This window comes from Macaca fascicularis, chromosome 9 (genome assembly GCF_037993035.2).
Source record: "Macaca fascicularis isolate 582-1 chromosome 9, T2T-MFA8v1.1".
NCBI lineage: Eukaryota > Metazoa > Chordata > Mammalia > Primates > Cercopithecidae > Macaca > Macaca fascicularis.
The window spans coordinates 32,826,291-32,848,954 of NC_088383.1; the positions used below are offsets into that span (position 1 = coordinate 32,826,291).

Consider the following 22,664-nt stretch of genomic DNA (forward strand, 5'->3'; position numbering starts at 1 on the left):
GCAGTGGGCTTGAATTTCTCCTCAGAAAATGGGTTTTTCTTTTCTATTGCTTTGTCAGCCTGCAAATTTGTCAAACTGTTATGCTTGGCTTCCCTTTTAAACATAAGTTCCAATTCCAAACCATCTCGTTGCAGATGCAGAAAACCGAATGCTTTTAAGAGCACCAAAGTCACATCTTGAACACTTTGCTGCTTAGAAAATTGTTCTGCCAGATACCATAGATCATCTCTGTCAAGTTCAAAGTTCCACAGACCTCTAGGGCAGGGGCAAAATGCCATCAGTCTCTTTGCTAAAGCACAGCAAGAGTCACCTTTGCTCCAGAATAAGTTCCTCATCTACATCTGAGACAGCCTTAGCCTGGACTCCATTGTCCATATCACTATTAGCATTTTAGTCAAAACCATTCATTCAACAAGTCTCTAGGAAGTTCTAAAATTTCCCACATCTTCCTGTCTTACTCTGAACCCTCCAAACTGTTTCAACCTCTGCCTGTTACCTAGTTCCAAATTCACTTCCACATTTTTGGGTGTTTTTATAGCAGTGCCCCACTACCTTGGTACCAATTTACTGTATTAGTCCATTCTCACACTACTATGAAAAAATACCTGAGACTGGGTAATTTAATAAAGGAAAGAGGCTTAATTGACTCACAGTTCCGCATTGCTGGGGAGGCCTCAGGAAACTTACAATCGTGGTAGAAGGCAAAGGAGAAACAAGCACCTTCTCACAGGGTGGCAGGACAGAGTGAGTGCAAGCAGGGGAACTGCCAGACACTTATAAAACCATCAGATCTCATGAGAACTCACTCACTATCACGAGAACAGCAGGTGGGAAACCGCCCCCACGATCCAATTACCTTCACCTGGTCCTGCCCTTGACACGTGAGGATAATGGGGATTACAACTCAAGATCAGATTTGGGTGGGGACACAAAGCCCAACCGTATCATTATCCCTCTGAACTGTTGGGTACATTCTTTAATGACCAGGGGCTTTGGGATGTGTAGAAGAATATTCCTAGCTATTTGTACTTTGTTTAATGCTCAGATTATTAAACCTCATATATCTAATATTTGAAAACTAAATTTTCTTGAACATTTAAGAATTAAATTTAATTAATTAAATTTCCCCAAACAATTTTAAACTGTAATTACAAATATATTTATTAGCATGGTTGATTTCTAAGACATTTCGAACACCTCAGATGGTGTATGTAAATAAAACATACAAATGATAATAGAATGTATTATTATACTTAAATTATTTTTGAGACATCAGAATAACTAGCTAACTTTATTATGTTTGTAGTTATTTTTATACCTTTTTTGGGTTATAGTTATTTTTATTTTAATAACATCTTGAGTTTTTGTAACAATTTTTTTGATACATTCCCAGGATTGCAGTAATCTTACCAGATCCAAAAGAAAAATACTCCATAGAACAGCCAAGGTTGTAAGATGTGGCTTATCAAAGATTATTCTCCAGAGCACAGGACTTGAGGGCTTCTTAGGTGAGTCAAATCTGATCCCTGGTCATGGGGCTGAACTTCTTGTTTATAGTAAAGCTCCACTTAACATCTCAGTAAAACTTTTCAAGATCATTTTTAGCCTGTGTTTTAGTTTTTGCAACTTGCTATCTTCCTTCAAAATAGTTTACTTTGAGCAGGGAATGGAGACTCATGTCTGTAATCCCAGCACTTTTTCTTTCTTTCTTTCTTTCTTTCTTTCTTTCTTTCTTTCTTTCTTTCTTTCTTTCTTTCTTTCTTTCTTTCTTTCTTTCTTTTCTTTTCTTTTCTTTTCTTTCTTTTTTTTAAGTTCTGGGATACATGTGCAGAAGTTGCAGGTCTGTTACATAGGTATACATGTGCCATGGTGGTTTGCGGCACCCTGTCTCCTAGGTTTTAAGCCCCGCATGCATCAGGTATTTGTCCTAATGCTCTCCTTCCCCTTCTCCCCCACCCCTCGACAGGCCCCGGTGTCCGATGTTCCCCTCCTGTGTCCATGTGTTCTCATTGTTCAACTCCCACTTATGAGTGAGAACATGTGGTGTTTGGTTTTCTGTTCCTGTGTTAGTTTGCTAAGAATGATGGTTTCCAGCTTCATCCATGTCCCTGCAAAGGACGAGAACTCATTCATTCTTTTTATGGCTGCAATCCTAGCACTTTGAGATGCTGAAGTGGGAGAACCAATTGAGCCCAGGAATTGGAGGCTGCAGTGAGCTAGGATCACCCCACTGCACTCCAGCCTGGGCGATATAGTAAGACCCTGTCTCTGAAACACAAAACAGGCCGGGTGCGGTGGCTCACGCCTGTAATCCCAGCACTTTGGGAGGCCGAGACGGGTGGATCACGAGGTCAGGAGATCGAGACCATCCTGGCTAACATGGTGAAACCCCGTCTCTACTAAAAAATACAAAAAACTAGCCGGGCGAGGGGACAGGCGCCTGTAGTCCCAGCTACTCGGGAGGCTGAGGCAGGAGAATGGCGTAAACCGGAGTGGCGGAGCTTGCAGTGAGCTGAGATCCGGCCACTGCACTCCAGCCTGGGCTACAGAGCGAGACTCCATCTCAAAAAACAAACAAACAAAAAAACACAAAACAAGCAAAAATCCAAATCGTTTACTTTTTCTTTATAGTCCTGGTTGGTTAGTGTTAGATAACGCGTTCTGCTATTATATATTCACCTGGTCTGTTTTCATATTAAAACCCTATTCATTTCTTGTTGTATTTCACTATAACCTGTAGGACTATCAAGAAGTTTAATTACCTAGGAGATGCACAGTTAGCTTTCCTCTTTAAGACATTTGACACATTTATCTCTATTGAACTATTGTTTTGCATCTTATGTGTAACCAGCTGCTGTGATTGTTAAACTCCTATCTTCCCTGCTGTTGTGTGTGACCACTGGGGACAGTAATTCTTCCTGTCTTTTGTATAGTCTCTACAATTTCCAGGACTTTTTAACAGTGTTGTATTCAACATTTTTCTTATACAGATAGGAAGAATTATACATCCATACTTGATTAATAGGTAAAAACTTAAAGAAAGAAAGAAAACACACATGCTTCCTCTTTTATTTATTAAAATCAATACAAATAAAACGTATTTCCTTATAATCATTCTTTTTCTAGTACGTTACCTTTTGTATAATTTAGGCTGATGTTCTTTTTTCAGGTATCATAAACCCTTGGCCTTTTATAGATTCGATTTGTTCTAACTAAGTTTATTAACAGTAATGTTTATTGTTCATGATGGGAAACCGTTTAAGTAAGTTGCTTTGCCCTGTAGCATTGTTCTGGCATCCTTAAAGACGTTCTGGCTTTTTGGCAAGACATGAAGTTCTAAAAACCATCCTGATTTTTCCTGCTGCAAGACATGGAATCAGCTGTTCTCTAGGAGTCCTTCTCTTTTTGGTAGACAGTAGTATTAGAAACCAACTTATACTTATATCCATCTGCATAAGAAAAATGTTGAATACAACACAGTTAAAAAGTCCCAGAAATTGTAGAGACTATACAAAAGACAGGAAGAATTACTGTCCCTAGTGGTCACATACAACAACAGGGAAGATAGGAGTTTAACAATCACTGAAGCTGTTATACATAAATGTGCTGCTGTTGCCATGGGACCAAATTCAAGAGTGATAGAGCTAGAAAATATGTTTTAAAGCCAAAAGCTTATACTGATTTTTCCATTTAAATACATGATGTTACTATACTCTACTTTCCTAATAGTAGAAAGTTTTATCATTGCCTAACTGAGAAAAGCCATTCCCTGCCACAAGAAGGAAAATCTCTAACCGCTGAACATTTATTTCACCAAAACTCCTCCCAGGAGATATAAGTTCCCCACAAATAACACATTTTGATTTACTATTCTATTTAATTAAACAAGTACATAACTGAAGCATTCTGAACACAGATGCAGGAGGACTTAGGTGTCAGGCTGAAGATCACTTATGTCTTTTTTTTTTTTTTTGGGCTATTAATCATGCCACGTTATTTTTAATTATGTACAAAGATCTAACATGTCACCCAGGGACCATTTCACCCACTGCTCTGTTTGGCCGCCAGTCTTTTGTCTCTTCAGCAATGGTGAGGCGGATACTCTTTCCTCAGGGAAGAGAAATTCATGGTTTGTTGCCCTTGCCAATAACTAAAATGTTGGAAATTCAAGCGGTAAACCTGTTGCCATTGGCATCTTTCACGTGAACCACATCAAACGATCCAGGGTGCCTCTCTCTGTTGCTGATCACACCAATTCTTCCCAGGTTAGCACCTCCAGTCACCATACACAGCTTACCGGCATCAAACTGGATGAAATCAGTAATCTTGCCAGTCTCCAAATCAATCTGAATGGTGTCATTCACCTTGATGAGGGGATCAGAATAGCGGATAGTGTGAGCATCATGAGTCATCAGATGAGGGATTCCTTTCGTGCCCACAAAGATTTTTCTCACTTTGCACAACTTGTACTTGGCCACCTCAGGTGTAATAAGATGTATATCAAAGTGACTCTTGGTGTCATAGATCAGACAGAAATTCTCTCCCTTCTTGTCAATGCTGATGACATCCATGAATCCAGCAGGGTAGGTTATATCTGTTTCAGACCTTGCCATCGATCTTAATGAACGGCTGCATGCAAATCTTTACTTCATCTCCTGTCAGGGCATACTTAAAGTCTGTTCCTTAGGAAAATGATGAGGGGGAGACACTCTCTCAACTTGTAGGGACCACTGGATGGACGAGGAGCAAACACACTGGACAATGTATCCAGCATCCAATGCTTTGGAGCTGCTACCTGCTTCAGATGCTTCTTGGGACTATGAGCCATGGCTGCGTTAGGCAAGGAAAGAGGATCACCTATGTCTTAACCCTTTCTTGTTGCAATAACAGAATAACTAAACCTGGGTAATTTATAAAGAAAAGAGGTTTATTTAGTTGGTTCTGCAAGCTAGGAAGTATGAGAAGAACGGCTCCAGCATCTGCTTGGCTTCTGATGAGGGGCCCATGGTAGGTTAAAATATGATGGAGAGGCTGGGCGTGACGGCTCAAGCTTGTAATCCCAGTGCTCTGGGAGGCCAAGGTGAGCAGATCATTTGAGGTCAGGAGTTCGAGACCACCCTGGCCAACATGATGAAACCCCATCTCTACTAAAAATATACAAAAAATTAGCTGGGCATGGTGGCGTATGCCTGTAGTCCCAGCTACTCAGGAGGCCTAGGCAGGAAAATCGTTTGAGCCCAGGAGGCAGAGGTGGCAGTAAGCCGAGATCGTGCCACTGCACTCCAGCCTGATGACACAGCAAGACTCTTTTTCAAAAGAAAAAAAAAAAAAAACATGGTGGAAAGGTCAAAGGTGAAGTGGACATGTGTAAAGAAAGGCAAAACCTAAGGGATGTCCCGGCTTTATAACAACCTGCCCTTCTGTGAACTAATCCATTCCCAAGAGACCTAATCCAAGACTAATCCAAGAACTCACTCACTACTGCGAGAACAGCACAAGTCATTCATGAGGGATCCACCCCCATGGCCCAAACACCTCCCACTAGCCCCACCTCCCAGTGCTGCCACTTTGGAGATCAAATTTCAACATCAGTTTTTTGGGAAAATAAACTCAAACCATACCCATATCATAGCAATCTACAAAATCATGAAAGCCATCAGGGTTGCCATAACCACACTTAAATTATTTTAACTCTGTTATCTAAGGATCCCAGGAACACCAGCAATAAAAATTTTCACTCAAAGACTTTTCAGAGGAGTCTCAGTTCTCATTTAAAGCTTTAATGTCATCATAATGTTGGGTTCCTTAGCCATCCTAAAGGCTGTATGCTCTGAAGCATTTACTTGTTTCTTTTACAACATTAAAAATGGAACACTTCCATTTTTAGGGCAAGCAATTTGTTTTATTGGAATTTCTTGGGTAGTCTCCAGCTGTGCAGGCCAAGTGACTTATCTGGGGGTCACAGACACATTCTGAACTTGTGAGCTCTTCATTTCTGAGTCAATCAGAGTGGAAACTCTATTCAGCTTGTTAACACACATTTAGTGAGTCTCTCTTATACACCTGGCCCAAATATATATAGGAAATAGAAGTTTGGAAATGAAAAATGTTTGTTTCATTCCTTTAAGCCACCTCTAGGAGCTAGACTAGGCTTTCAGAATCAAGGACTATATATCAAGGACTGTACTTCTAAGAGGATCAGCTCAACTCCTGAGTGTTGCATGGGAATGGGGTCAGTCCTAGAGATGACTCATGGATTGAAATTGGTCTAGGGGGGATCAGCAGTGGCCCTGATTGTGTGTTGGTCATGTAGTGGAAGGAAGAAGAAAGAGGGCTCTGTAAAGAGGAAACTCAGTCAGGAAGTGGAAGGACCACAGACTTCTGGGCTGACCCTCCCTGGAGTGCCCTTGAGCCCCTAATCTGGTCTGGGGATGACCCCTTTGAATATATTGGAACAGACCTGGAACCCCAAGGCTGGAGCACTATTCCCATTCAGGGAATAGTGATGCATGTGGGCCAATCAGTGGCTCACCTAGCCCCACCCTATTCCATGGCTGCCCCACCAGGACCTCGTCTTCTCTGGTTCCCATGCTGCAATGATCTGGGATGCATTTCTGTGTGTTTGAAGTCTTTAGGTAGCAGCTAGGAGAACTACTATTTCTGACATTAAAGAAATCATGTTTGGTGATCATAAACCAGTTTCATCATTTAATCTTTTTGTATATCCAGATTATGACCTTCTCTTTCTTTCTTTCTTTATTAATTTGCCAATTCATTTATTTAGCAAATATTTTTCAAGATCTTTATGTGCACATAGCAGTAGTTAGGAAGGTGAGAGATTAACAAGCACAAAATGTATTCTGTAGAGAGGTGACTGCAGTATTACATGGTGTGACAAAGTGACAATTTAGGGACAAGTTTTGAAAATGAGATTCTCCAAAGTTGAATTGAAATAAAACATAAAGTGCATAAGATTAGCCATCCATAGAAGTTACTCAACCTGACTGACACAAATGAGTCTTCCCCATAGTAACAACTGTAAATATAACTACATTTGTAATTGGGGAAACATAATATGAGGTTATGTTGTCCTACTATAATAACAAAAGCATTCATGTGTGGGGAGAAAGGGTGAAAAAGAAAAGTATTGGCTGGGCGCGGCGGCTCATGCCTATAATCCCAGCACTTTGGGAGGCTGAGGTGGGTGGATCACCTGACCTCAGGAGTTCAAGACCAGCCTGGGCAACAAGGTGAAACCCCATCTCTACTAAAAATACAAAAATTAGCTGGGCATGATGGCAGGCACCTGTAATTCCAGCTATTCAGTAGACTGAGGTATGAGAATTGCTTGAATCCGGGAGGTGGAGTTTGCAGCAAGCCTAGATCGCTCTACTGTACTCCATCCAGCCTGGGTAAGGAACGAAACTCATAGCAACAAAGAAAAGTATCGCTAGTGTGCCTCCAGCACTGTCCAAGGGAGAGAAAATAATAGACCAGTGTTTGTTATCTAGATGGACATAGTCCCAGAGAGAAGGCTAATATTTGCATAGTGCTTTACTTTACAAAGCGCTTTCATGTACATATCTCTTTCAACATTCACAATTGCCCCATAAACACGCTATCATTATCATTCCTGTTTTATTGAGGAGGAAATGGAGTCTGGAGGCAAAGTGACTTTCCAAGGTCACCTTGTCAATGGAGTAGACCTAGGAGTGATCTGAGTTGAAGGTGAGTGGGGTACTTTCCACTTCCCTGTAGCTGTCTCATATACGCCAGTGAAAACCCACCACAAGGCCAGGCGCAGTGGCTCACACCTGTAATCCCAGCACTTAGGGAGGCCAAGGCAGGAGGATTGCTTGAGCCTAGGAGTTGGAGACCAGCCTGGGTAACATAGTGAGACCCCGTCTCTACAAAAAATACAAAAATTAGCCAGGTGTGGTGGTATTCCAGCTTCTCCAAGTCCCAAGGATTGCTGGAGCCTGGGAGGTCGAGATTGCAGTGAGCAGTGATGGAGTCACTGCACTACAGCCTCGGTGACAGAATATGAAAGAAAAAAACGGGGGCTGGTTTCAGGTTTTTGCAACCTGTGTAGCTGTGACCTGCACCAGGGAGGGGCTTACTCTTAGTTTAATGCGTTTTTTTTGTTTGTTTTTTTGTTTGTTTGTTTTTTTTGAGACGGAGTCTCACGCTGTTGCCCAGGCTGGAGTGCAGTGGCGCGATCTCGGCTCACTGCAAGCTCCGCCTCCCAGGTTCCCGCCATTCTCCTGCCTCAGCCTCCTGAGTAGCTGGGACTACAGGCGCCCGCCACCGCGCCCGGCTAATTTTTTTGTATTTTTAGTAGAGACGGGGTTTCACTGTGGTCTCGATCTCCTGACCTTGTGATCCGCCCGCCTCGGCCTCCCAAAGTGCTGGGATTACAGGCGTGAGCCACCGCGCCCGGCCAGTTTAATGCGTTATTGTCACTATCCTGAAGTTCGTTAATAATTTTTTAACAAGGAACTGGGTATTTTCATTTTGTACCAGATCCTACAAATTGCACAGCCAGTCCTGACTGTACAAGTGATGGCTACCAGCTGGGCCTGACAGTCTTGGGAGTTTGTCCCAAAGTTTTGGGAGCTTGAAGGGTATATGGGACCTGGAAACAAGGACAGGAGAGGAAGTAGGCATAGGGAGAAACATGGGGAAAGGCAGGGTGGTAGGGCATACTGGGCACACTCTCCAGAGTAATACCATCTTGCAAGCTTGCTGCCTTTGGTTCATTCCAGAATATCCCTGATAAAGAGTTATTGAAAGTAATGACAAAGACTGCAATTGCTTTTGCACCAAACTAATACCACAACAGGTCTGTATGCTTAGTCCTTACATGTCTCCAAAGACACCATGATTGACTTGATTGACTCTTGGCCAGCAACTGGGAATATGGCTCCTGAAATGTTCTTTACGGTAGTGATGGATAGTTTTTGTTTCTTTTTGGGACAGAGTCTCACTCTATCACCCAGGCTGGAGTGCAGTGGTATGATCATAGCTCACTGCAGCCTTGATCTCCTGGGCTCAAGTAATTGTCCCACCTCAGCCTCCTGAGTAGCTAGGACTACACGCATGCAACATCATGCCCAGCTAATTTTTAATTTCATTTTCAGAGAGACAGGGTCTCGCTATGGTGCCCAGGCTGGTCTCAAACTCCTGGACTCAAGAAATCCTCCTGTCTCAATCTCAAAACGTTTTTTTTTTTTTTTTTTTTTTTTTGAGACAGAGTCTCACTCTGTCACCCAGGCTGGAGTGCATTGGCCGGATCTCAGCTCACTGCAAGCTCCGCCTCCCGGGTTCACGCCATTCTCCTGCCTCAGCCTCCCGAGTAGCTGGGACTACAGGCGCCTGCCACCTTGCCCGGCTAAGTTTTTGTATTTTTAGTAGAGACGGGGGTTTCACTGTGTTAGCCAGGATGGTCTCGATCTTCTGACCTCGTGATCCGCCCGTCTCAGCCTCCCAAAGTGCTGGGATTACAGGCTTGAGCCACCGCGCCCGGCCCTCGAAAAGTTTTAGAATTACAGGCGAGAGCCAATGCACCTGGCTATGATTGATGGTTTTGCTACATATACTTGGAGCAATGGGCCACACTGTACTGGTTTGTTGGGCTCTTTGCACAAATATCAAGACACTTGGGTTTTTTTACTGGGATCTTGAGTGTTGGTTGTCATGACTGGTTGTATAGCAGGAGGTACCTTTGTGACCCACCTGCTACAAAGCCCTCAGATTCTGAGACTCGTATATACCAGATAGCTCTACCGGAGAGAAAGTGCTCCTGTGTGGCTGTGAATGAGGAAGGAAATCAGAGGCCTATGCTGGGCCTCCCAGGACCCTCCCTGGACTCCTCTGTTTGCACATTCCCTGCCATTTTTGCTCAGTATGCTTTGCTGCAATGAATCTTCAAGCCCTGTCACTGAGTCTCGTGCATCCATCTGGCGAATAACCAAAAACAAGACAAAGTCTTTGGAAATAGTCCTTACGCTATTTTCTGCATTTTTCATGATCAGAATCCATGTGGGTTTTTTTTTAATCACACACACACAAAAAAATTCACTATGACAAAAATTTGGAACTCAGGAAAGAAAAGTATTCGTTAATGAGCTACAAAAATAAGCCATGGCAATGAGCAAAATGCAGGTGGGTGGGGAGGACGCTTGTAACTCTGATCACAAGAAAAGTGGTCATTTCTTTAACATATGAATGGTTCCTATAAACCAAGAAGAAAATCCCAACAATCCAACAGGAAAATTATTGAATGGATTACGCACACAAAAGATATGATAGTTCACTCAAAAAGGAAAGAAAAGATAAGAATACTAAGCAATAAATTCAAAATTAAACCAAAGTAAGATACCAATGGCATGAATCAAATGCTTTGCTGATATTGTGGGATAGGGTATGGTAGATTTATATATCGCTTATGAGGGTACAAATTAATACAACTTCTTTGGATTTTAATTTCCCAATCGTTCTAAAAATTTAAAATGACCTGTCCTTTGGCCTAGTGAATCCACTCTAAAAAACTATCTCACAGATATGGTTCCTGAGTATAGGTTAAATAAAAGACATTCACTCACTGAATGCTGTTTATAAAAGCAAATGTCTAAACAATCCATGCGTCCATCAACAAAATTCTGGCTGAATTATGCTTAATCCATACATTAGAAAAGTATAGAGCAATTCAAAAAAAATAAGAAAAGGCCAGGCGTGCTGTGGCTCACACCTGTAATCCCAGCACTTTGGGAAGCTGAGGCAGGTGGATCACTTGAGGTCAGAAGTTCGAGACCAGCCTGGCCAACATGGTGAAACCCCTATCTCTACTAAAAATACAAAAATTAGCCAGGCGTGGTGGCTCACGCCTGTAATCCCAGCTACTTGGGAAGCTGAGGCAGGAGAATCACTTGAACTGGGGACGCAGAGGTTGCAGTGAGCCAAGATCACACCACTGCACTCCAGCCTGGGCTACAGAGCAAGAATCTGCCTCAAAAATAAATAAATAAATAAATCTATATGCACTGACATGTTCAAACCCTTTGCCACTGTAGATGAAAAATGTAATCTGCATAACACAAATAGCGCAACAATATTTATGAAAAAGGTATATTTGCTATATCTTTGATATGCAAGTATATGCATAGAAAGGGTTTGTAAGGATGTAGACCCACTTTTTAACACTTCCTTTAAGAGGAATGGAATAGAAAGGTTTTGATTTTTTTCCCCACTTTTCATTCTATGTGTTTACTTGTTTTTACTAGGAGAATGTATGCTCATGTTACATTTGTGGACAGGGAATAAAAACAATAACTAAGTCAAGAGAATCAGGTTCACAAAAGCCTTACCTGAAACTGCTACAGGGTGAACACCAGGAAAGGTAAAACCTGTTTCTCAGGACAAGGGAATTTCTGTGCCATTTGTGTGTGTAGGAGAAACCCGCAAATTCTCCCAATAAATTGCGAGTCCCGTAGGATACGCACGCATTTGATGGCCTTGAAGGAGTGATCCTTGTATTTGCCGAACCCCTGAGAGGCCAGGCAGGCCACAAACACATTCCAGATTCGTTGGGCGACTGGGGCCGACCCCGTGCTCCAGACGCCGCCTCCGCCGGCAGCTCCCGGCCCAGCTGAAATAGACTCCCCTAGAATTTCTCCAGGAAACGGTTGGGTGGGTAGAGCTCTGGCCCGCGGCTGCTTTTTCACCTGCCAAGGCCTGGGTGCTTCCTGCAGGACCATTTCACCAACAACGACTCCTACCTCTTCCCGGCTTCCAGGATGAGCACCGAGGCCAATTTCGCCTCGCTTCTGCGGTCTCCTAAAGCGACTCATTGCTGAACCCGGCCACCTTTGCAGAAGTCAGCAAACTGGATGGCGCGGTGCAGGATTTGCGTGTGGTGCGGGGAAACGGAAGACAGATCCAGTACCAGAAGGTGTGCATGAGGTACAGGACACTCTGCGTGCCCCGCAACCCGCTCCTGCACGCCCGCCAGGTGGACCAAACGCTCGACCTGAGCAGCATCTCCTTCCCCATCTGCAACCAGGGCAGGCATCCCTCTACCTGACCGGCTTCTTTGGAGGACGCATCTTGGGGGGCAGCCTAGGAATGGGCCACTTACTCCTGCGGGCCAAAGCCATGCGGCTGCTGTACTACCTGAAGACCAAGGACCCTGAGGACAGTGTGCAGAGCAAGCAGTGGCTCACCCATTTCCTCGACCAATTTACCAGCCTTAAGAACACCTTGGCCTTGAAGAAAATTGAGGTACCTGGTGGTTCGGGTTTACAGGGAGGCCAGGAGAAGGTGGGAGGGATGAGGAAGATTTGTGCCCAGAACCCTAACAAAAGCAGTGCCTGACTGCTTGATGGGGTCCTTGCCTCCAGGTTGGGTGTGCTCTGCTGTATTTGGTACTTAACCCAATTTTCTGAACATGACAGATACCAGAAATTGTGAATTTTCGGTAACATTCTAGTCAATAACACAAACCCTGTATCCACCAGATGGGTCAGTTCAGTACAGACATTGATCTTCATGTTTAATTTTGGGGTTTGGTTTCTAATCAAATTATAGTACTCTGAAATTCTACTTTTAGTTAAAGTCTTCACTGGCTTTGGGGAGCCCCCTAAAACTTGCTTGGAGCTCTCTGGGATTAAAAAACAAACTTTTAAGTAAAAGTTCCATGGTGTTAAGAAGGTAACTAGCTCAGCATTTTTCAGATTAGATACATATGAAGCACCGGCTTAGCATGAGGTCCATGCCAGCTGTTCAGCTACTGCTGGGTCAGCAACCCTATTAAGATGTATAAATGGAGAAGCAGTGGGGGTGTCAGGGCACAACACAGGTGGGAGCGGCGGCCACGGCCTTCATCCGCCTGTGAAGAACGAGGTATCCTTGGCGGTTCAACTGTGTTGCTCCAAGTGACATACGTCATGATTTTGGTGGCTGAAGGGTTTTGCCTTGTGTACGTACTAGAGTTTTTGGATCTCTTCATTTGTGGATGGACAGGTTCATCTGTGTTGCTCCAAGCGACATAATTTTATTATTTTGGTGGCTGAAGGCTATTCCCTTCAGTATAGATACTAGAGTTTCCTGATCCCTTCATCTGTGGATGGACAGGGTTCTACAAGGGGCTGCGGATGACAGGGTTTCCAGAAGCTTTAAGGCTGAAGTGTATTCCATTGTATATCTACACAGCAGTTTCTTTACCCCTTCATCTGTGAATAGCCAGGCTGACATGATTCCTGGATTGCCTGGAAGAAGCAAATACAGAAGACACCATTGAATTACTAGTTTAGATAGCGGGAAAGAGACGTATGTTTACTGTTATCTTCTCTTGGCACATTTGACATATTATAGAATTTATTTTACTTAGTATATTTTTGTGGCAGGCAGTCCAGTTTACATCACTTTCCAGACAACTGGAATTTTAGGCAACTTCTATGACAGTGATCCTATGTTTCACCTGACATACATTCTCATCATACTGTTTGCAGTCACATCATGCTATTGTTCTGGATCAAAAGTATTATCTGTGAAACTCAAGAGAAGGCTGGACTTGCCCACCCGACTCTTGCCAATGATGAGGATCTTCGGGGTGGTCAGCACATCCTCATCCATCCCTACCCTGCTCGGCTGTGAGCCCAGCTGTCCACCCCGGGGTCCTCCTCTCAACTTTTCAGCAGGGAAAGCTGCCCAGAATCCATGTGTTTTTATGAAACATCCATCAGTTTCATTTAATAATACTAAAGATTGATCATGATAATATGCATAATGATAAACCTCAGTCCCATTATGTCTTTTTCTTAAACTGCTTTCTAAAATTTGAAATTTGTTCTTTTCTTCTGAAGATTTTGGAGGGTCTAGTTGAATTTCAATAATTTTAAATGACTTTTAAAAAAACCCCACAAAACCCTGTATGATCCAGATACCATCTCGCCACTTGGAGAGTACCTTTTATTTTGGAGACATGTGCACTTGCTAAAATAGGCTTGGAACAGCCTACAGAGTGCATGCCTTTGGGTCCTCTTGGATTGATTACTGCCATTCTTTCTTCTCCCGCATTCCAGAGGCACTGACTCATGGATTACAAAGTGTTTCGAAATTCTACCACATATGTCCCTGCCAACTCTAGTTTGATTTTTATATCTTTGCAAAAACTTGACCTCTAATGAGGTCTTAGGTTTATTTAATAATCCACTGAGTTAAAAATAACTAGACTTAGATTGCCTTTATATGGTATTCATCTGTATACGCAGCTCTTACGCTATTGGTTAGGACTTATACAGTTAAAAAACTCAAGATGCGTATTTAGAAGATGTCAGAAAAACACTCACTTTCTAAGTCTTCAAAGCTATTTTCTTTCATGTTGTCTCTCCTGACCATTGAGAATGCTCTTGAGGCCAGGCACAATGGCTCACACTTGTAATCCCAGCAGCTTAGGAGGCCAGAGTGGGAGGATCACTTGAGCCCAGGAGTTCGAGACCAGCCTGGACAACATGACGAAACCTCGTCTCTACAAAAAATACAAAAAATTAGCCAGGCGTGGTGTCACACACCTGTAGTCCCAGCTACTCAGGAGGCTGAGGTGGGAGGATCCCTTGAGCCCAGGAGGTTGAGGCTGCAGTGAGAGGTGATCGCACCACTGCACTCCAGCCTGGGCCACAGAGCAAGACTCATCTCAAAAAAAAGAATGCTCTTTGTTTATATTAATACTATGCACATGGTTATTTTACTATTTTTAAACTTTTCATTAAAATATCTTATTGTTGAAATATAATTTATATTTCATTTCAATTTATAGTTTTATGTGCGCATATATATATATATACACACACATATATATATATATATCTCCCTTGCTTTGCAGAATATCTATACTAAAACATTTGACTATAAAGACAAGTTTCTATCTTTATACTCCCATCGTCACAACTGGGGTTTGTGTAGAATGCTCATTACCTTCCTTGCTCTTTGAACTCTTCAGGAAGTCAGGCATTGTGAGAGGTGAAGGGAATTGTCACTGTAATCTGTCATTCACCGCAGAAGCTGAAGTTGCTCTTGTCACACTAAGCTCAAAAATCTTCAGAGGTTCTCTTCTCTGCCAAATCAAGTTGAAACCCCTCTGCTGTTTTTAAATTTCCTCTGTAGTCTAGCCCTATCCTGTCTATTTGATCCCATTTTTCACCACTCCCCAGCATGGGCACTTAGCTCCTTACTGTGCTTAAAACAAGGCTGACCATATAGTAAATATATGCACACTTATTGCTCAGTTTTTCGTTTTTAAGAGATGGGGGTCTTGCTATTTTGCCCAGGCTGGAGTGCAGTGACTATTCACAGGTGTAATCATAGGTCACTGCAGCCTCAAACTTCTGGGCTCAAGCAATCCTCCCACCTCAGCCTTCCAAGTAGCTGTGACTGCAGGCATGCATCACACCCTGCTTATTGATGGATTTTAAAAGATAGAAACAAAATATTCTAACACACTATCAGCATATGAAACGAGGCTATTACAAAAACATTTATAAGACAATTGGAGAAAGCTGAACTTTCACTAAATATTTGATATTAAGAGATTATTGTTAACTTTTTAGGTGTTAGTGGTATTGTGTATTGTGTTCATGTTAAAAAGGAATCCTTGCTTTTAGGTGTATATATATGATATCTGGGATTTGCTTCAGAATGATTGTTGGAGTGGATGGTGGTACAGATGGAACCTCACTGATAATTCTTGATGCTGAGTGATGGGTACATGGGAGTTCATTGTACCATTCTTTCTACTTCTGTTTGTGTTTGGAAATTTTTATTTTAAAAGGTTTTAAATGTTAGCAAAAGTGAAAAAGCAAAAACAAACAAAAACATGTGACTGAGAAGAGGCTGCAACTGTTGACAAGCCAATGGCATATGGCAGTGGCTGGGGAGACTGCGGGGGTTTGGGGCTTGGGAGAACTTTCAGAACTTACCTGACGCCAGGTCAGAGTCTGGTAAGAGAATTCAGCAATTCTCCTTACTCTTTCCTGAACCTTTTTTAGGGCTTTCTCCTGATTTTTTATTTATTTATTTTTTTTGAGATGGAGTCTTGCTCTGTTGCCCAGGCTGGAGTGCAGTGGTGCAATTCCAGCTCACCACAACCTCCCCACACAACCTCTCAGGTTCAAGTGTTTCTCCTGCCTCAGCTTCCCGAGTAGCTGGGACTATAGGCATGCACCACCATGCCCGGCTAATTTTTGTATTTTTAGTAGAAACAGGGTTTCACTATGTTGGCCAGGCTGGTCTCAAACTCCTGAATTTGTGATCCACCCCCCTCGGCCTCCCAAAGTGCTAGGATTACAGGCGTGAGCCACCGCGCTCAGCCTCTCTTGATTTTCTATAACCAGTTATGAGATGGGCTAAATCTGACCTGACCTATCAGTGAAATCATTACATACTTAAGAGGAAGATCAGAAAGCCCATTTCATCCAGAAACATCTCTCTTGTGCTCTGCCATACATGCCTGAAGTTCCCTGAACTGAAGCAGTGAGCACCAGTTAATGTGATGCCCTCAATAAAAATTACACACGCACTTACGCAGGCGCAATCACACATGGTATAACTTGCTTTTCCACTTTGGTGCACAAATATAATCTTGCCTCATTTGGAGAGTTGACTGCTTGAATGCCTACTTGTTCCACTTCCAGGCAAACTAACATCTTCTTTTCTTTTCTTTTTTCTTTTTTTATTAGCTCTTATCCCAGAGAACATCTTCTTAAGGGCTCTTTCCACCTCCCAGGGTTCAAATCCCCCAACCTATTATTATTAATATTATTATTACATTTTACTTTTTTATGGTAAAACATAATTCTTACCTCATTATTATGATGATGTTTTACCTTTTTTAAAAAGTTATTACATACCCAACTTATTAAATACCAAGCATCCTCTTACACATGCACATCTGCTTCCATGCCAGGCAGAGGGGGAGTTAGAGACCCAACAGTCCCTCCTCCACGCCCACCTCTTTGCCTCTTACAGCCTCATAGTGCCTTTGCTAAAGGCTGTCCTACTACCGTTTGAAGGAAAATTGTTGTCCACCATTGTTAGAATGACCCCACTGGTCGGTCTAGATTTCTCCTGGAGTCTCAGATGTAACCTACATTGGATGCTTCTTCTCCTCCTCCTCCTCCTTCTTCCTCTTCTTCCTCTTCCTCTTCCTGTTCTTTTTACTTCTCCTTCTCCCCCTCCTCCTCCTCTTTTTCTTCTTCTTCTCCTCCTCCTCCTCCTTCTTCTTCCTTCTTCTTTCTTCTCTTCTTTTCATCTTCCTTTTCCTCTTCCTCCTCCTCCTCCTTCTTATTCTGTCCTCCTCCTCTTCCTTCTTCTTCTTCTTCTTCCTCTTCCTCTCCTGCTTCTTCTGCTGCTTCCTCCTTCTCCTCTTTTTTTGAAGACAGGGTTTCACTCTGTCACCCAGGCTGGAGGGCAGTGGTGCCATCATAGCTCACTGCATCCTTGACTGTTCTCAAATGAGCCTCCTGCCTCAGCTTCCCAAAATGTTGGGATAACGGGCATGAGCCACTGCACCGGCCCTAACAACTCTTCGTAATGAACACTCTTCTACCCAGCCATAGCTCCCCAAAGCAACTCACTGTGCCGAGGTGAGCAAGTCTGCGGTTACTTCAAATAGCAACCACATGCTGGGTCACATATGGTTTTCCCACAATCCCCTCATGCTCAGCTTCCCCCAAATTCTACTTACTACTGTCGACGGAAGGAGTTTAGGAGAGAGGGTCAGTTTTGTAAAACCAAAGAGAAATCCACTTCAACTCTAATCAGGACCTGTTTCTACCAAAACATGTTAGTGCAAAACTAAGAGGATGGATGAAGAGACGGTCACAGGACAAAGAAGATCCCTGCCAGGGGAATTTTTGTCTCTCCCTGTTCAGAGGTTATTTGATACCTTCATTCTAGAAAACAAGCCAACAAAACTCACTCTGGTTTTTTGTTTTTTTTTTTTTTTTGAGACGGAGTCTCGCGCTGTGTCACCCAGGCTGGAGTGCAGTGGCGCGATCTCGGCTCACTAGAAGCTCCGCCTCCCAGGTTCACGCCATTCTCCTGCCTCAGCCTCCCAAGTAGCTGGGACTACAGGCGCCCGCCACCACGCCCGGCTAGTTTTTTGTATTTTTAGTAGAGACGGGGTTTCACCATGTTAGCCAGGATGGTCTCGATCTCCTGACCTCGTGATCCACCCGCCTCGGCCTCCCAAAGTGCTGGGATTACAGGCTTGAGCCACCGCGCCCGGCCAACTCACTCTGTTTATACACAGGAATGTGATACCACATGATCCCACCCTAGGAGTAGGTTCACGGGTGGTTTTTATCTTGCTTATCTGTATTGCTAACTTTTTCTTAAATGAACATATCATTAAAAAGTCAATATAGGGCAGGCATGGTGGCTCACGCCTGTAATCCCAGCACTCTGGGAGGCCAAGGCTGGTGGATCGCTTGAGCCCAGGAGTTCGAGACCATTCTGGGCAACATGGAGAAACCCCATCTCTATAAAAATTAGCCAGGTGTAGTAGTGGGTGCCTCTAGTCCCAGTTACTCGGAAGGCTGAGATGGGAGGATCACTTGAACCTGGAAGACAGAGGTTGCAGTGAGCTGAGATCGTGCCACTGCACTCCAGCCTGGGCGACAGAGCAAGACTCTGTTTAAAAAAAAAAATAGTCAGTATAAAAGACATTTGAAACAAATAAATGAATACAAAAGTCACAGGAACTGATGGTGCTGAGCGGGCCCTTATGAGGTGCCAAGGTGGGGGTTCTGTGGCAGAACTGGGCACCTGGGGAAAATGTTTATTAAAAATAGCAGGAACACAACAAAGGCAAATGTCATGTGTGTTACTGTGTCCCTCCTAAACTTCTCTCCTTTTTGCGATAACTCTAGAGTGACAGTCACAGTACACTGTCACTCTAGAGGGAAAATAGCAACTTCTAAAGAGTCCTATGAGGATCATGGGATTTTGTGGAGACATTGAAATAAGTTAAATCCAGCAAGTATTTAATTTCTTTTTGGATGTACCAGCCACAGATATAGGTTCAGTGGAAGATGCAAAATAGAAGAGTATGACATTTTGCGAGGCATGGTGACTCATGCCTGTAATCCCAGCACTTTGGGAGGCCGAGGTGGGTGGATCACCTGAGGTTAGGAGTTTGAGACCAGCCTGACCAACATGGCAAAACCCCATCTCTACTAATAACACAAAAATTAGCCAGGCATGGTGGTGCATGCCTGTAATCCCAGCTACTTGGGAGGCTGAGACAGAAGAATCACTTGAACCGGGAGGCAGAGGTTGCAGTGAGCTGAGATCGCACCATTGCGCTCCAGCCTGGGTGGGCTGCAAGAGAGAAACTCCATCTCAAAAAATAATAATAATAAGTAAAATAAATAAAGAAGAGTATGACATAGTCCCTGCACTTGAAGAACGCATAGTCTACTAGGTGACTTGGGGCTGTACACAAAGGATTATGATAGATTGGAATAGATGGCGGGTGCAAGCTGTTGTGCTGGGGGATGTCACAATTTAATATCTGTGTGTGTGGCAGGGGTGACTAGAGGGCGAAGGGGCTTCAAGAGGGAATAAGGGGCATTTTAATTGGATCTTCAGGAATTTTAAAGACGGATATTGTTGGATCAGATACAGACAAATGACTCTACTGCCCTTTAGAAACCGAGTCAGTAAGCGTTCACAAAGAAAATCACATGTTCGCGTGATTTTGTTGTTGTTGTTTTGTTCTAGTTTGTTGTGTATTTCAGAGACAGGTCTCTCTGTTGTCTAGACTGGACTGCAGTGATGCAATCATAATTCACTGTGGTCCCAAACTCCTGGCTCAAGTGGTCCTCCTGCCTCAGCCGCCCGATTAGCTGGGCTTACAGGTGTGCACCACCATGCCTAGCTAATTTTTTAATTTTTTGTAGAGATAGGTCTTGCTATGCTGCCCAGGCTGATTTCAAACTCCTGGCTTCAAGCAATCCTCTGACCTTGGCCTCCCAAAGTGCTGGGATTACAGACATGAGCCAATATGCCCAGCCTTGTGACGTTTACCTGTAATTCCCTTTAAAATAAAATAATTTTGATATAAAACTGTGAAATGACCACTCCAATAAAAAGCCTTTTTCTTGCTTTAACTAAGTCTATAGTAATCTTTTTTTCTCATTAAAGTAATGCGCCATATTAAGAAGCTTGAAGTCTTTCACACATCCATCATTGTAGTTTTCTTAGATAGGTCTTCAAAGGAAGACAGGAGAATTCCAGAAATACAGTGTACTCTCGAACTATGCTTGGTAAGCAAAGGTCTCCACAAAACCCCTTCTGTTTATAAATAAATTATAACTGTATAGAAAACAAAATTGCTTGCTGATGGTGAAAGAGAATATGAAGTCCAACTAATAACGGTATCAAAAATCATATTCTGGCTGGGTGCGGTGGCTCACGCCTGTAACCCCAGCACTTTGGGAGGCTGAGGCGGGTGGATCACTTGAGGTCAGGAGTTTGAGACCAGCCTGGCCAACATGGTGGAACCCTGTCTCTGCTAAAAATGCAAAATTAGCCAGGCATAGTGGTGGGTGCCCATAATCCCAGCTACTCAGAAGGCTGAGCCATGAGAATTGCTTGAACCCTGGAGGCAGAGATTACAGTGAGCTGAAATCATGTACTGCACTCCAGCCTGGGCAACAGAGTGAGACTCCGTCAAAAAAAAAAAAACCTTTTCTGAAGAGAAACCTGGATTGCTCTTACCTAAAACAAAAATAAAACAAAGAAAAAAAGAATAAAAATTTAATAAACTCTCTTGGGCGGCTTTACTCGTGGAATCTCTTTCAAGGTAAGTTTTCAGGTTTCATTTTAAAAAAACAGAGTCTCACTTTGCCTTTTTTCAAAATATCCTTTTCTATTTAAACCTAGTCTTCCGGCTCTTTAAATTCAATCCTGTGGACTCCAAGGGAGAATGCAGGCCCAGAATTTATCAGGTGGATCAGGAAACTGCTCCCTTTCTGTTCTTTCCTAAAATAGCCAAAGATGGTGATTCAACCAAACGACAAATAAACAATAATACTCCACCAAATTAAAACATAAACGCGAATTGTCCTTCTCAGCAATACTGTTTATGTTGTGCTTACTTAAGTACCACATAAGCACCATGATATTGAAAGTGCTATCTCGGGACAAAAAGCCAACTCCCTTGAGTTGTTAGACAAAAAGACAAACCAGAATCCTCTGGGCAAAGGTTGCCAGGAGCAAAAAGGTGACTTTTTGCCTATCAATAATGGACTGGATAAAGAAAATGTGGCACTTATACACCATGGAATACTATGCAGCCCTAAAAATGAATGAGTTCATGCCCTTTGCAGGGACATGGATGAAGCTGGAAGTCATCATTCTCAGCAAACTAACACAGGAACAGAAAACCAAACACTACATGTTCTCACTCATAAGTGGGAGTCGAACAATGAGAACACATGGACACAGGGAGGGGAACATCACACACTGGGGCCTGTCGGGGGTTGTGGGGCAAGGGGAGGGAGAGCATTAGGACAAATACCTAATGTATGTGGGGCTTAAAACCTAGATGATGGGTGGATGGGTGCAACAAACCACCGTGGCACATGTATACCTATGTAACAAACCTGCATGTTCTGCACAGGTATCCCAGAGATTAAAGTAAAATAAAAATAAATAAATAAATAAATAAATAAATAAATAAATAAAGAGGTGACTTTTGCTGCCACCACAGGGTACTATCTCCCTGGGTAAGACATACGATGCCAGGGGTCCCTGCGAGCCAGCAGACACAGGCCACTGGCTTGCAGCATTAAGGGAGAGAGAGTCCTTGTGTGGGGGGAACTACCGTTTTCAGTACAGGGAACAATGGTGATGGTGGTTCAAAGCGGAAAGTAACATACTAGAGACTCTCTGCCAGGGAAAAACGCCCTCACCCCATTTCCCTACAATAGACGAGAGTATTTGGCTGTCTTTGTTCATCAGTCTTTAAGGCTACAGGGGCAATGTCTGACCCTGTTTGCAGCCGGTGCCAGGGTAGGAATGCAGAGAAAGAAAAGGTCAGAACACAGCACTCACTAGCTGTTTGGGGGTGATGCAGAAACACAGATGATGAAGCGGGGGCTTGAAGGCAAAGGCTGGAGTGAGATTGTCTTATTTTACTTTATCGTTTCTCACTAGAAACTCCCAGACATCACAGAAAAAAAAATTCAAAAAAAGATTTTTGGCACACACACAAAAAAGAATGTTTGCTTTTTCCTACGTCCTACTCTTTGAAGTTTGACAAAGAGGGAGGTGGCCCCCGTTAAAGTTGGGATCAAACAGTGCCTTGAAGTTGCCAAGCTGGGAGCCAGTGGAGGACTTGGAAGAGCAGAAGTGGTGCTTAAGTGCTTTTTAAAATTTATTTTTAATTTTTGTATTTTTTGTAGAGATGGGGGTCTCTCTATGATCCCCAGGCTGGTCTCTAATTCCTGGCCTCAAGCGATCCTCCTGCCTTGGCCTCCCAAAATGTTGGGATTACAGGCGTAAGCTGTCACACCAGGCCAATGCTTAGATATTTCACATGAATGAGAACATTTAAAAGGAGAAAAAACATGACTGTGTCATTTCAATGTTATCTTTGAAAC

The 22,664-nt window shown here is 43.1% G+C and overlaps 1 pseudogene; it reads right to left on the reverse strand.

Moving 5' to 3' along the window:
* Positions 1-4,041: 4,041 nt before the first annotated feature.
* Positions 4,042-4,851, reverse strand: LOC123566925 (small ribosomal subunit protein eS4, X isoform-like; annotated as a pseudogene).
* Between the last annotated feature and the right edge of the window lie 17,813 nt (positions 4,852-22,664).